Source organism: Fukomys damarensis, unplaced genomic scaffold, assembly GCF_012274545.1.
Source record: "Fukomys damarensis isolate Sample0158 unplaced genomic scaffold, DMR_v1.0_HiC HiC_scaffold_17, whole genome shotgun sequence".
NCBI lineage: Eukaryota > Metazoa > Chordata > Mammalia > Rodentia > Bathyergidae > Fukomys > Fukomys damarensis.
Window position 1 is genome coordinate 25,211,774 of NW_022900929.1, and position 12,471 is coordinate 25,224,244.

The following is a 12,471-nucleotide window of genomic DNA, read 5'->3' on the forward strand; positions in this document are numbered from 1 at the left end:
CACTGGACTCTGACTTTTGACCTTCCTGCCTCAGCCTCCCAGAGTGCCATATTAGCAGTGTATGTCACCACCCTAGGCTAAACAAAAATATTTTAATAGAAACAATATAAATAGAAATTAATATTTTTTGCTAGGTGTAGTGGCATACCCCTGTAATCCCAGTACTAGGGAGGCTGAGACAGGAGGATGGCCATGAGTTCAAGGCCAGCCTGAACTACACAGTGAGACCCTGTCTAAAAAAAATTTTTTTTAGTACATGTTTCAGATACATATGACTATATGAATTGTGGGTAGTTGGTACATATACATTTTAATTCTACTTCCCCTCTTTTTCCTCTTTCTATTCTTCCCCTCCCCCCTTTTTCTTCTCTGGTTTTTTGAGACAGGGTCTCACTACGTAGTTGAGACTCACCTGGAACTCACTATGTAGCACAGGCTGGTCTTGAACTCACATCAATCCTCCTGCCTCAGCTTCCTGAGTGCTGGGATTACAGGCATGTGCCACCATGCCCTGGCTCTATCCTTCCCTTCTGTAAAAGATCTGTTTTCCTATTTTCTTTCAGAAAACTTACCTCTAGACCAATTTGGACTAATCAACAGGCTTGACTTTGAGCCAATCAGCAGGCTCAAATTTGGGCTTGCAGCTGCTATATAAAGAGTATTCATGTGGTGCTTCCCGGTGGGATCTGGGAGTGCTGTCTCCGGTTTCTCTGCTCTGTAAATCTATTTAAGGTTTATTTCTTGGGTCCTTTAAATCTAGTTGGGATTTTTATCCTGAGTAGTGTGGTCAGAGTGGTTGCTTAAGAAAAAAAAAAAAAAAAAAAAAAAAAGCTGTAAATCCTCAGGGCTGTTAGCCCTGAAGAAGGCAAGCCCACCATGGCATCAGGCCCAGAGCTGTCTCGCACTGAGGACTGTTGTCTGCACTCATTCTAGGGTAGTTCTCAGAATTATTCTTTGCTGATTCCTAATCCAGGGCCTGGGCCAGAACCTGGGGTCTCCCCAAACCCCTCAGTTCACTGCTCTGTATCCCTGTGGGACCTGTGTACTTGATGTCCTCTGTCAAATTGTCAACTGGGTAGAGCGGTTTCCAGGAGGTCCTGTGGGGCGAGTCAAGGCAGGAGGGCGTTCTGGAGGAGGATGTGCTGGAGAGGAAGCGAAAACACATCTAGAGGGGCTGCCGGGTTGCAGGCTAGGAGGGCAGGAGTGGCCCAGGGTATCTGCTGGGTGGAGGTTGAGGTCTGGGATGTGGCCTCCACTACCTGGGATGGGCATGTGCTTGCAGAAGGGAGGGTTGGGTGGCTGTGCTGATGCTCCACCCACAGGAAGCTGCAGAGCACAGAGAATGGGAGCTGGCCTCGCTCTCCATCCTGGTCTCCAGGCCATGCATTTCTCCCTGCTCTTTCCGCCTCAGATCTCAGGGTGCTGAGCTATAGGCTGAGGCTCTGTTACTTGCATTGTCTGGAGCCAGTTCCCTGGGAAGCTGACCGAGAGTTTAGGGTGCAGGAGGATTCTGGTAGGGTACTCCAGGACCAACAGGCGCAGCAGGGAAGGGAGGAAGCCAGAAGTGGTAGGTCAGGAAGAGGTCTGCAAGGCCTTCTGGGTAGAGGGCTCTGCTGAGTTCTGGCTCCTCACAGTCCCATGATGCCTCCCTGCCTTCACAGCCTGGCTCAGACTGTGGCTTCACCACTGCTTCGCACTGGGAATGCTCCAGAGACCCCCCATGGACGACTGCTGGGGCTCCCCATTTTCCTCCCTGGCCCTAGTGTAAGGCCATGGTCACTCTTCTCTCTCCTGGTGGGATCAGGCATCCAGTGCGTTAGTCAGCTTTCCTCTTATAACAAATACCTGAGATAATCAACTTGAGAAGAAAGTTAATTTTGTTTCATAATTTTGGAGCTTTAATCCATGGTTACTTGGTGTCAGTTGGACCTCTGGCGGGAAATCACAGGGCTTGGTAGAATCTCCTCCCGCTGGGTGGGGAAAAAGAGAAAGACCCAGGTCCCAAAGTCTTCTTCTTAGGGACAATACCAGTGTACTGATCAACTTTTCAGTTGCTAGGACAAAATTCCTAATGCCCACAAATTAAAGGAGACATCTATGTTGGCTCATAGTTTCAGAGATCTTAGTCCATGGTTGACTGGCTCCAAGACAAAAACATCACGGCAGAAATGTGTCATAAAACAAAGCTGCTCACCTCATGGCATCTGGGAAATAGAGAGGAGGGGAAGAACCAGAGAGGAAGGAGTCAGGGCCCAAATATGGTCTCCAAGGTCACACTCCCATGACCTACCCAGAAACACCCAGAAGAGTGCTTTCCCAGGTGTCCCTCAAGCCAATCCAGTTGATGGTCAAGATTACCCACCACACACAGTGATCCAAAGACCTGCCTGCTTCATGAAGGTTCCACCACTTCCCATCAGCACCAAGCTGGGAGCCTTGGGCCGGGCAGTCCCAATGCAGACTGTAGCCACCCAGCCTGCAGATCCCCACCACTGGGATGAATGGCACAGTTCCTCCGGGTAGGCTGTGGTGCTGAGGGGCCTCCCGCTTCCCCTTTGATACTCAGCCCACAGAGCCTGCACAGCACCATGGGACACGCGCCCCCTCCTCCCATTGTCATGGCCAAGCTGGTTTGGCAAGGCAGCCCCATGCTCCAGTAGGGGGCATCTCTGGCTAGAGCCACATGCCTATGAGCAGCCACATGCTGGGCTACTGTACTTGACAGGACATGAGGTGGAACTCATGCTGGTGGCTCATTGCCACATCTGGTTCTTGAGTCCTAGGAGCAGCTGCCCACTGTACCCATTGCCCAGCAGTAGAGGGACTCACTCAGGTTGCCTGTCCCCAGCCACACTAAACAACTGCTACTCCTACATGTCCCCCAGCTGCATACTCCTTTCTCTGACTTCCAACCATTTGCCTTCTGCCTTATTCCCTCTTACTCAGAGCCCTTCATGTTCACAATCTTCTCTGCACCCTTGCTCCCTGGCACCCCCACTCCCACTCCCACCATTGACATCACATAGGTCTGCAGTGTAAGCCTCCCTCCTCCCTGGATCCCCCCAACATCCTTGCTCCTATGGCCATTAGCAGAATTCAGCTCTTGTGGGTACTGACCTGAAAGGTCCCTGCTTTCTCTGTCTTCAAACTGGCCATGGTGGGCTTATTTGTGATGCTGGGTCTCGAACTCCAGACCTTTCCTTGCCAGGGAAGCATTCTACTGCTGAGCTGCATCTTCAGTCCATTCTACCGATTTAAACATTAATCTTGTCTCAAAACCAACATCCAGAATAGTGTCTGCCCACACATCTGACACATCTGACACAAGCAAACACTAGGCATTAACCCTCCGTGTCCTGTGCCACCCAGGGACACTTCCCCTGGCTCTGGAATCGGATGTGGAAGCTGCTGGGGGCTGTTATTCTGAGGTATACACTGTTCTTTTGCTCCCTTTCATTAAATCCAGGAATTTGTCTTTTCTTCAGCGACTCACTGCACAAATGGAACCAGCTGTGTGCGTGGCCCGAGTTGTCCCGGCAGGTGTTTCCCCAGTCCAGAGGCAGCCGTCCTGGGCACAGAGGCAGCATTGGGAGCCTTTGTCCTCAGGGAGAGGGGTTCTTGCACCAGAGTTGTGGGAGGGGCTTCCTGCCCCTCCTTCGGTCTCTCAGGCGGTGGTAGAGACCCACTAAGGACATCCCAGCCTCAGTGTGCTGTGTGGGCCCTGAAGCACGCTCCTTTCTCTGTAGCCCTGGCTGAGGCAGGAAATCCCTGTCATTGCACCTATGCCACAGATTTAGAACAGATGTTTTTATTGGTACTTTTAACTTTGGGTTCACTGAGGATCAAAGAAGCAAAGGATGTGCCCAGGGCCACAGCATCCCCTAAATAAACCTTTCCTCCTCTAACTTTGGATGTTTGTTATTTTATCTCAGCAATGAAAAAAATAAGCAAAAAAAATGTATTAGCCTTTCCTTTGCTGGACACAATACTCATCTTGACAATTTAAAGGAAAAAATATTTAATTTGGCTCATGCTTTTTTTTTTTGGTACCGGGGATCGAACTCAGGTCCTTGCGCTTGTGAGGCAGGCCACCAAACCACTGAGCTAAATCCCCGGCCCTCATGCTTTTCATTTTTGGTACCAGGAATTGAACTCAGGACTTTGTGCTTGTGAGGCAGGTGGCAGAATCACTGAGCTAAATCCCCAGCCCAGTTTGGCTCATGTCTTAAGAGAATTTATTCCATGGCTGACTTGCTCAAAGGAAGAAGTGTCATAGTGAAAGGGTGTGGTGGAGCACAGCAGTCTGGTTTATGGTGGCTAGGAAGCAAGACAGAGGAATAGTACCAGAGAAGGGGTGAAGGACCAGATATAGACCCCAACCTATATCTCCACGACCCACTCAGACACACATAGTGGGCTCCACCAATCCCCCAGGTGGAACCAGTCAAGTCCACGCTGTGTGCTAACTGCCACATTCCACCCCTTGTCAATTTACTACCCCAAAACATCTCCTTATACCATACTTCATCTCTAAACAAGACAGTAGCAAGTTCATAATTCCACCTAACACGACTATCCTGTCACAACTGGAAATGTAACAAGCCCTTCTTCAAAGTCCAGCAGTTCCAGCATTTTTCAGAAGTCCAGATCTAAGTCTCTTCTGAGACTGAAGGCAAATTCTTAGTTGTGAACCACTGTAAAAATAAAAAGCAAATTTTGTAATCTCCAGGCACAATGGCATAGGATAAATATTCCTATTTTAAAAGTGAAGAATAGGGAAGTATAAAAGAATTGAAGCAAAGCAATTGAGAAACCCAGAGTGAAAACATTAAGTCCTGTGACTCCATATCTGTCATCTAGGGCAGACACTAGCAGAATGTGAGTCCAAAGGGCTGGGCAGCCCCATTCCTTTAGCCTCACCAGTTACACTCACATGGTCTCTCTATTGGGCTGGCTCTTCTCAGGTTCTGCAGCTTTCTTTGACAGATGTTCTATATTCCTGGCATCTCTGACTTCCTGGGGTCTTCACTGCATCTTCTGCTTTGTTCCTGCAGCTTCATGCACTGCCCTCTTAGAGCTACCTTTTATTTTATTTTATTTTATTTTATTTTATTTGGTATTGGGGCTCAAATTCGAATTCAGGACCTTGCACTTGTGAGGCAGGCGGAGGAACCACTGAGCTAAATCCGTAGCCTTATGGCCTCTTTTTCTGGACTCCCAGACTGTCCTTTGGAATTTGGGCGGAAGCCACCATGACACCACAACTCTTGCATTAAGGTGGATAATGCCAAATTCTACTACCAACAGAAACAGTAGGCAGGCACCCTTGTGCCATGGCTGCAGTGGCCTTTGAGTGCCTGGATAGCTGAGCATGATGAAATGAATCCCAGGGAACAAATTCCCCATGAAGCCCTTCTTGAGCAGAAAGTCTAGGGGCTTTCTTCTCAAAAGAAAGGTGTATAGTTTTGTATTCGTGAGCTTGAAATGGGTGTGGTCTTGCTGATTTCAGAGATACCCGCAAGAGATCTTTTTTCTTATTCTTGCACAGAGTACTTGGTGTCTTTTTAATGCTGCTAATCTCTTCAGCAATCATACTTCTTGAACCCTGCATTTACACATGGGCCAAGAATTAAGTTTTAAACACATTTCTGCTGTCTTTTGCCCCCAGTTCTTTTTTTTTTTTTTTTAATTGAGTTTATTGGTACATTTAGGGATACAGTACAGTTACACTCATTGTTGGGATCATGTACCTTTACATGGCAAGTCTTGATTCTCATTTTTTTCCCCTTACCTCTGCCCTCCCTTCACCCCCTCCTCCCCTCCCCATCTACAAACACTTTATTTTCATCTTTTCATTCTCTCACATTTTTTTCTTTTCCCTTTTTGTTCTTCCCCTACGTATCACACCTTCCCTACACCTTTAGCTCCTTTCCTCCCATTTCTAAATGTCAGTAATCTTATTAGAATCTTATGCATTGTTGCAGAATATTCACACCAGGGAAACTATTTGGTATTTACACATGTGGGACTTATTTATTTCACTTAGGAGTATATCTTCAATATGTATCCATTTTCCTATGAATGAATCTATTCTCTCGCTCTTTATGGCTGAGTAATATTCCATTTTATAGAAAAACCACAACTTCTTTATCCAGTTTCCAACGGATGGGCAAATAGGTTGTTTCCAAGATTTAGCTATTACAAACTGTGCCGCTATAAACATGGGTGCACATACTTCTCTGTGATATGATTCTTTTAGTTCTCTTGGAAAGATACCCAACAGAGGGATGGCTGGGTCAAATGGAACCTCCAGTCCAAGCTCTTTGAGGTATCTCCATATTGATTTCCATAGTGGTTGCACTAGTCTGCACTCCCACCAACAATGGAGGAGGGTTCCTTTCTCCCCACAACCCCGCCAACATTTGTTATTGTGTGATTTCTTGATAGCAGCCATCCCAGTTCTTATAATAAATCTGGCTAAAAGCAGTCAGCAGTTCTCATGACCCAGCCTGAACATTGGCTGCCTTGGAATTTCTTCTACCTCATTAGTCTATCACTCTCTATCTCAGTGTTCTGAAAAGTGTCAGGACAATGGTAAAGCATAGACACATTTTCTCTCAGAGAATAACACATATGGCCTCTAACCCAACTGCCAATGAAGTCCTTGCTCCTCACTGAAACCTCCTGAGCCTGGCCTTTACTGTTCACATTGTTATCAGCAATCTGATAATCTGAGCTCCAACCAGAATCACCCATCAGGCTCTGTTTACAGGATTCTAAGGCTCCACTATCTTGCATCTCCAAACCTTTTCAAATTCCTCTTGCAAGTCGGTCCCAAAAGCTTTTAAACCGCATGATCAGTTATAATCACAGCAAGGACCCCACTTCTCTGATACTAGTTTTCTTTTTTTTTTTTTTTGGGTGGCGGGGACTGAACTCGGGTCCTTGCGCTTACAAGGCAGGCTACCAAACTGCTGAGCTGAATCCCTGGCTCTGATACTACTTTTCTGTTTTAATCACTTTCCCATCACTGAACACAATACCCAATATTCAAGGCTTAAAGGAGGAGAGGTTTAATTTAGCTCACATTTTAAGGGGATTCAGTCCATGGTTGCCTGACTTCAAGGCAGAAACGTCGCGCGGCAGAAGGACATGGCAGAGCAAAGCTCTTTAGTTTGCAGCAGCTGGAAGACTGGCAGGGGAATGATGCATTCCTTCTCATATATTTTTCCTTGTCCTATTTTAACACACTGGGGGTTAATATATGACAGACCCAAGGCCTAGATCACATTAAACTGAGAGAAGCTGAAATTGTTTCCTCCAAAGTCAGGAACAAAATAAAAGTGTCTACTTTCACTCTCTTTTTCAGGGTTGGAAGTCTCAGAGCAATATGGCAAGAAAAAGAAATGAAGGACAACGACATATGACAGGAGGAAGTCAAACAACCTTGTTTGTGAGCAACATAATTTTATACATACACAAGCTTAAGAGTCCATCAAGACAGTGTTAGACTGATAAATGAACTCAGTAAAGTAGCAGAATAAAACCAACACACAAAAATTAGTAGCTTTTAAGTACTTCAATAATGAAATTCCTGAGAAAGAAATCGAGAAAGCAATCCCATTTACAATAGCTACCTAGGAATAGATTTAAAATAAATTTAAAATGAAATAAATTTAGCTAAGGAAGTGAATAAAAATTTCAAAATGCTGATAAAATTAATTGAGAGGATACACACAAAATGGAAGGGCATCCTGTGTTCATGAATTGGAAGTACTTGTGTTGTTAAAAGGTCCCTACTACCCACAACTACTACAGATTTAGTGTGATTTTCATCAAAATACCAGTGACAAGCAGGGCGTGGTGGCGCACACCTGTAATCCCAGCACTCAGGAGGCCGAGTCAGGAGGATCTCTGCAAGTCCAAAACCAGCCTTGGCTACATAGTGAGTTCCAGGTCAGTCTCAACTACATAGTGAGACCCTGTCTCAAAAACAAAAAACAAAAAACAAAAACAAAACAAACAAACAAACAAAAAACTAATGACATTCTTCACAGAACAGAAAAAGCACAAATTTGTATTGACCTACAGTAGACACTAAATAGTCAGAGCAATCCTAGGGGACAATGAAAACAAAGCTTGAGGCATTATGGTACTTGGCTTCAAGGTGATAGTGACTGAAACAGCATGGTACTGGGATAAAAACAGACACATAGGCTCATGGAACAGAAAGGGGAACCCAGATATTTACATATTTATAGCCAGCCAAATTTTGACAATCACAAAAAGAACATACATTGGAGTGAAGTATGGTGGTATAGCCTGTAATCCTGGCACTTGGGAGCTGAGACAGGAGGTTTGCTGTGAGTTTGAGGTCAGCCCGGGCTACACAGTGAGTTGTAGGCCAGCCTGGACTACATACTGTGAGACCCTGTCTCAAAGACAGAACAAAACAACACAAGAAAAAGCAAACCAACTCACAACAACAACAACAGCAACAACAAATAAAAATAGCCTCTTTAATAAACAGTGCAGGGGAGAATAGATATCCACAGGCAGAAGAAAGAAACCGGATCCCTATCTCTCTCACCATATACGAATGTCAATTCAAAATGGATCAGAGACTTAAATAAATGCAAGACCCTAAACTATGAAAGCACTAGAACAAAAATGGGCAAATAACCTGAATGAACATTGTTATGGCTTATATCTAGATGTCCCTCCAAAACCTCATGTGCTCACAGGTGGGGCTTTTTGGGAGGCGACTGGATCATGGGTTCATGATGGTTGATTAAGTGGATGATAACTGCGTTAGTCCCTTAATTAGATTAGTATGGTCCTGAGTGTGGCTGAATGGATTTACTGAAGTGGGACACACACCCTAAGTGTAAGTGGCACCAACTAATAGGCCTGTATCCTGGATGGAACATAAAGAGACATGAAGAAGGTAGGCTTGCTGCTCTTTCTGCCTGCCTTGCCATGGACTGTCTCTGCTCTGCCACGCCCCACTGCCATGCTGCCCTCCCTTGGAACCAGCTGACAGTGGACTGAAATCTCTACAAACTGTGAGCCAAAACAAACCTCTCCTTCTTTGACTTGTGGGTGTCAGGTATTTTGTTCCAGCCACAAGGAAGTAACTAAGACATGTATTTTTCAAAAAAGGATAATACAGACAGCCCAAAAGTGTATGCAAAAACAACACTCAATATTAATTATCAGGGAAAGGCAAATCAAATGTACAGTGGGATATCATCTCACCCCAGTTAGAAAGGTTATTATCAAAAAGATAAATAATAAATTCAGATGAAGATGAAAGGTGAACTCTCATGTGTGGTTGGTGGTGGGAATGTAAGTGAGTACAGCCATTATGGAAAACAATATGGAAGTTCTTTTAGAGACTAGAAAGATGACTTCCCTCTGACCTGGGAATTCACTCATGGGCTTCTATTTAAAGCAACTGAAGTCAGTATGTCAAAGAGGCATCTACACTCCCACGTTTACTGCAGTGCTATTCACAGGAGTCAAGATAAGGAGGGCTGGGGTGCAGCCTGTGGTAGAACGAAAACTTGCTTCTCATGTGCCAGGCCCTGGGTTAATCCCCAGTACCACAAACCACATCATCATCAACAACAACAACAACAAAATAAAGATCAGTGTCCATCAGTGGACTGTGGATCAAGAAGAATGTGGTACATGTATGTAAGTGTCTTAGTTATGTTTCTTGTTGCTGAGACAAAATGCCTGACACCCGAAGTTAAAGGAGGAAATGTTTATTTGGCTCACAGTTTGTAGAGGTTTCAGTTCATCATTGGCTGGCTTCAAGGGAGGGTGGCATGGCAGTGGGGATCACAGGGGAGAAACAGTTCATGGTGGGCAGAAGGCAACAAAGCAGTGAAGTAGCAAAGAATTAGCAAGTGACAAGCAATGACAGCAGCTCTCTTTCTGTTCCTTATAGTCTATCCATGGTACCTGCCCTTAGTGCTCACATCTAGGGAAGGCCTTCCCATTATCCACACCAAGAACTGTGCCAAACCAATCAAAGGACTAGTTTAATAATCACAGCATCACACACTGTAGATCCAGCCACCTATGACCACATGAGGCTTTGGGAGGACATCTAGACACAAACCATAAGAGTAAAAGAATATTATTCACCCACAGAAAGAATGAAATTCTGACATTTTTAGCACCATGGATGGAACTAGAGGTCATTGTGTTAAGCAAAATAAGTCAGGCACAGAAAGACAAGTACTTGTTCTCATTTATATGTGGAAGCTAAAATGATCTAAAAAAAAAAAAAGCAGAAATACAATAGAGGCACCAGAGAGAGGATGGTTAATTTATGTAGAGGTGAAGTTGGATAGGAGAGATACCTTGTTCTGTGGTACTGGGGGCTGAAACAAGGATCTTCCCATTGAGCTACATCCTGACCTTTTAAAAAATTTCATTCTGAGGGCTGGGCTTTGGCTCAGTGGCACCGTGCCTGCCTCACAAGTACATGGTCCTGAGTTTGATCCCCAGTACTGAAAAAAAATATCATTTTGAAACAGGGTCTCACTAAATTGTTAATTTGCCCAAAATGGACTTGAACTTGTGATCCTCCTGCTTTAGCCTTCCAGACTGCTGGGATTATAGTGTGTGTCACCATGCCCAGGTAGGAAGGAAGGAAGGTGTAACTTCAAATGTTCTGTAGCATCATGGGATGACTACGGTTGACAATTAATTAAATATTTGAGAATAGCTAGTAGGGAGGATATGGAATGTTCACAACACACAGAAGTGATACATGCCTGAAGTGTTAGAGGTGCCAATTTCCCCACTGGAATAATTGCACAGCGTGCAAGTGTATTGAAAGGACACTGTACCCCATAAATGTGGTTACTATGTGTGAATTACAAACAAATTTTTAAAAGGAGACAGAGTTATTCCCTGAGTGGGAGGCGGGTAGGAAACATCTGGGGTTCAGAGGCACCCCTTCTGGAATGTCCCCCATTCCACCTTAGGGAAAAGTCCTCTGTCAGCCGCCTCCTCTGGGACAGAAGCCCTCAGCCCCGACTGTGGTGAGGATGGGCTCTGGTTATTTAGACGTCTGTCCAGCAGGGGGAGCCACCCCTTCAGGAACGTTGGAGCTCATGGAAACCTCAGCCCCAGGTGCTGTGTGGACTCGCCGGCACCAGGTGGAAGCGTCTGCTCCAGAGAGGGCGCCTGTTGAAGCATGATGTTTGATCACAAGGTTTTGGTGTTAGAAAAGTAGCACACACACCACAGCACTCTGGGACGCTGAGGCAGTATTTAAGGCAGCAAGTTCAAGGCCAGCCTGAGCAACTTAGTGAGACCCTGTATCAAAACAAACAGACAAATTAATTAAAAATTTAAAAAAGGGTTAAGGACGTATGCCAGTGCAAAGGCCCTGAATTTAATCCCTCGTACCAGAATAAAAAAAGCTACTTGACTGTCAAGAAAAAAAATTCTTTTAAATCTATTTAAGAATAAGAATTGCAGAATATATACAATAATTATCAATTGGGATCCGGTCAGAATCTGAATCGGGGTTTTTGGCTTAGAGAGTTGTGAACCACACCAGGCAGAGAGAACCCCGAAGAGTTCTGGGTGGTGGACAGGGGCCGGGCCACCTGGGCTATTGCCAGGTCACAGCGGGGTGGCTGACCCCTCTCTGCAGTCCTGTGGGGCTGGGGAATGTGCCGGGTGCGGTAGCCATGGTGGGGGCTTCCTGTCTCAGGAGGATGTCGCTGAGGCTGTGGGGCTGCCTGCTTTGGGGTAACATGCTGCTGTCCTCAGGCGACTTCCCAGCCCTGTGCCTGGCAGCTGAGCCCATCATTTGGCCTGCAGCCTGTCCTCCTCTCTACCCAGGGCCACCATACTGTCTGCCTCAAGCCCAGGGGCCTGTGCAGTACACGTGGGCAGCCCTGAGGGGCCCGGGTTGTCCTGGGAGGCGGGCCTGCCCTGGGGTGGGATAGGGAGCACTGACATCGCCCAGGCACTGCCTCTGCCAGGATGTCTCTGGAAGCTTAGGTGCCATCACTTCCAGGATGTCCCCTGTGACCTCTCCTGGTGCAGGAAGATACCAGATCTTAGTCCTGGCCTCGACATTCCTAGAACTAAATTCTGCTGTTTGAGGGTCACAGAGATGCCGTCCCAGGAGGAGGCTGGGAGAGGAGTGCAAACCAACGATGACCTTGATCCCCACCCAAGGTCAGCTCCTCTGTCCAGGTGCTCTCTTCCCACGGGCAGTGTATCTCCCTGCCCTGCTGCCACTCAGACCCTCACCCACATCCCTGCCCAGTGAATAGGCTGCCCCAGGTGGCACTGGCCCAATTGGTGTGCAGAATGGTGGGAGGAGGAGGAGGAGGAGCTGGGGATTTGGCTCAGTGGTTCTGCTGGCTGCCTTGAGAGCACAAGGACCGAGTTCTATGTCCAGTACAATCCAAAAAAAAAAAAAAAAAAAAAAAC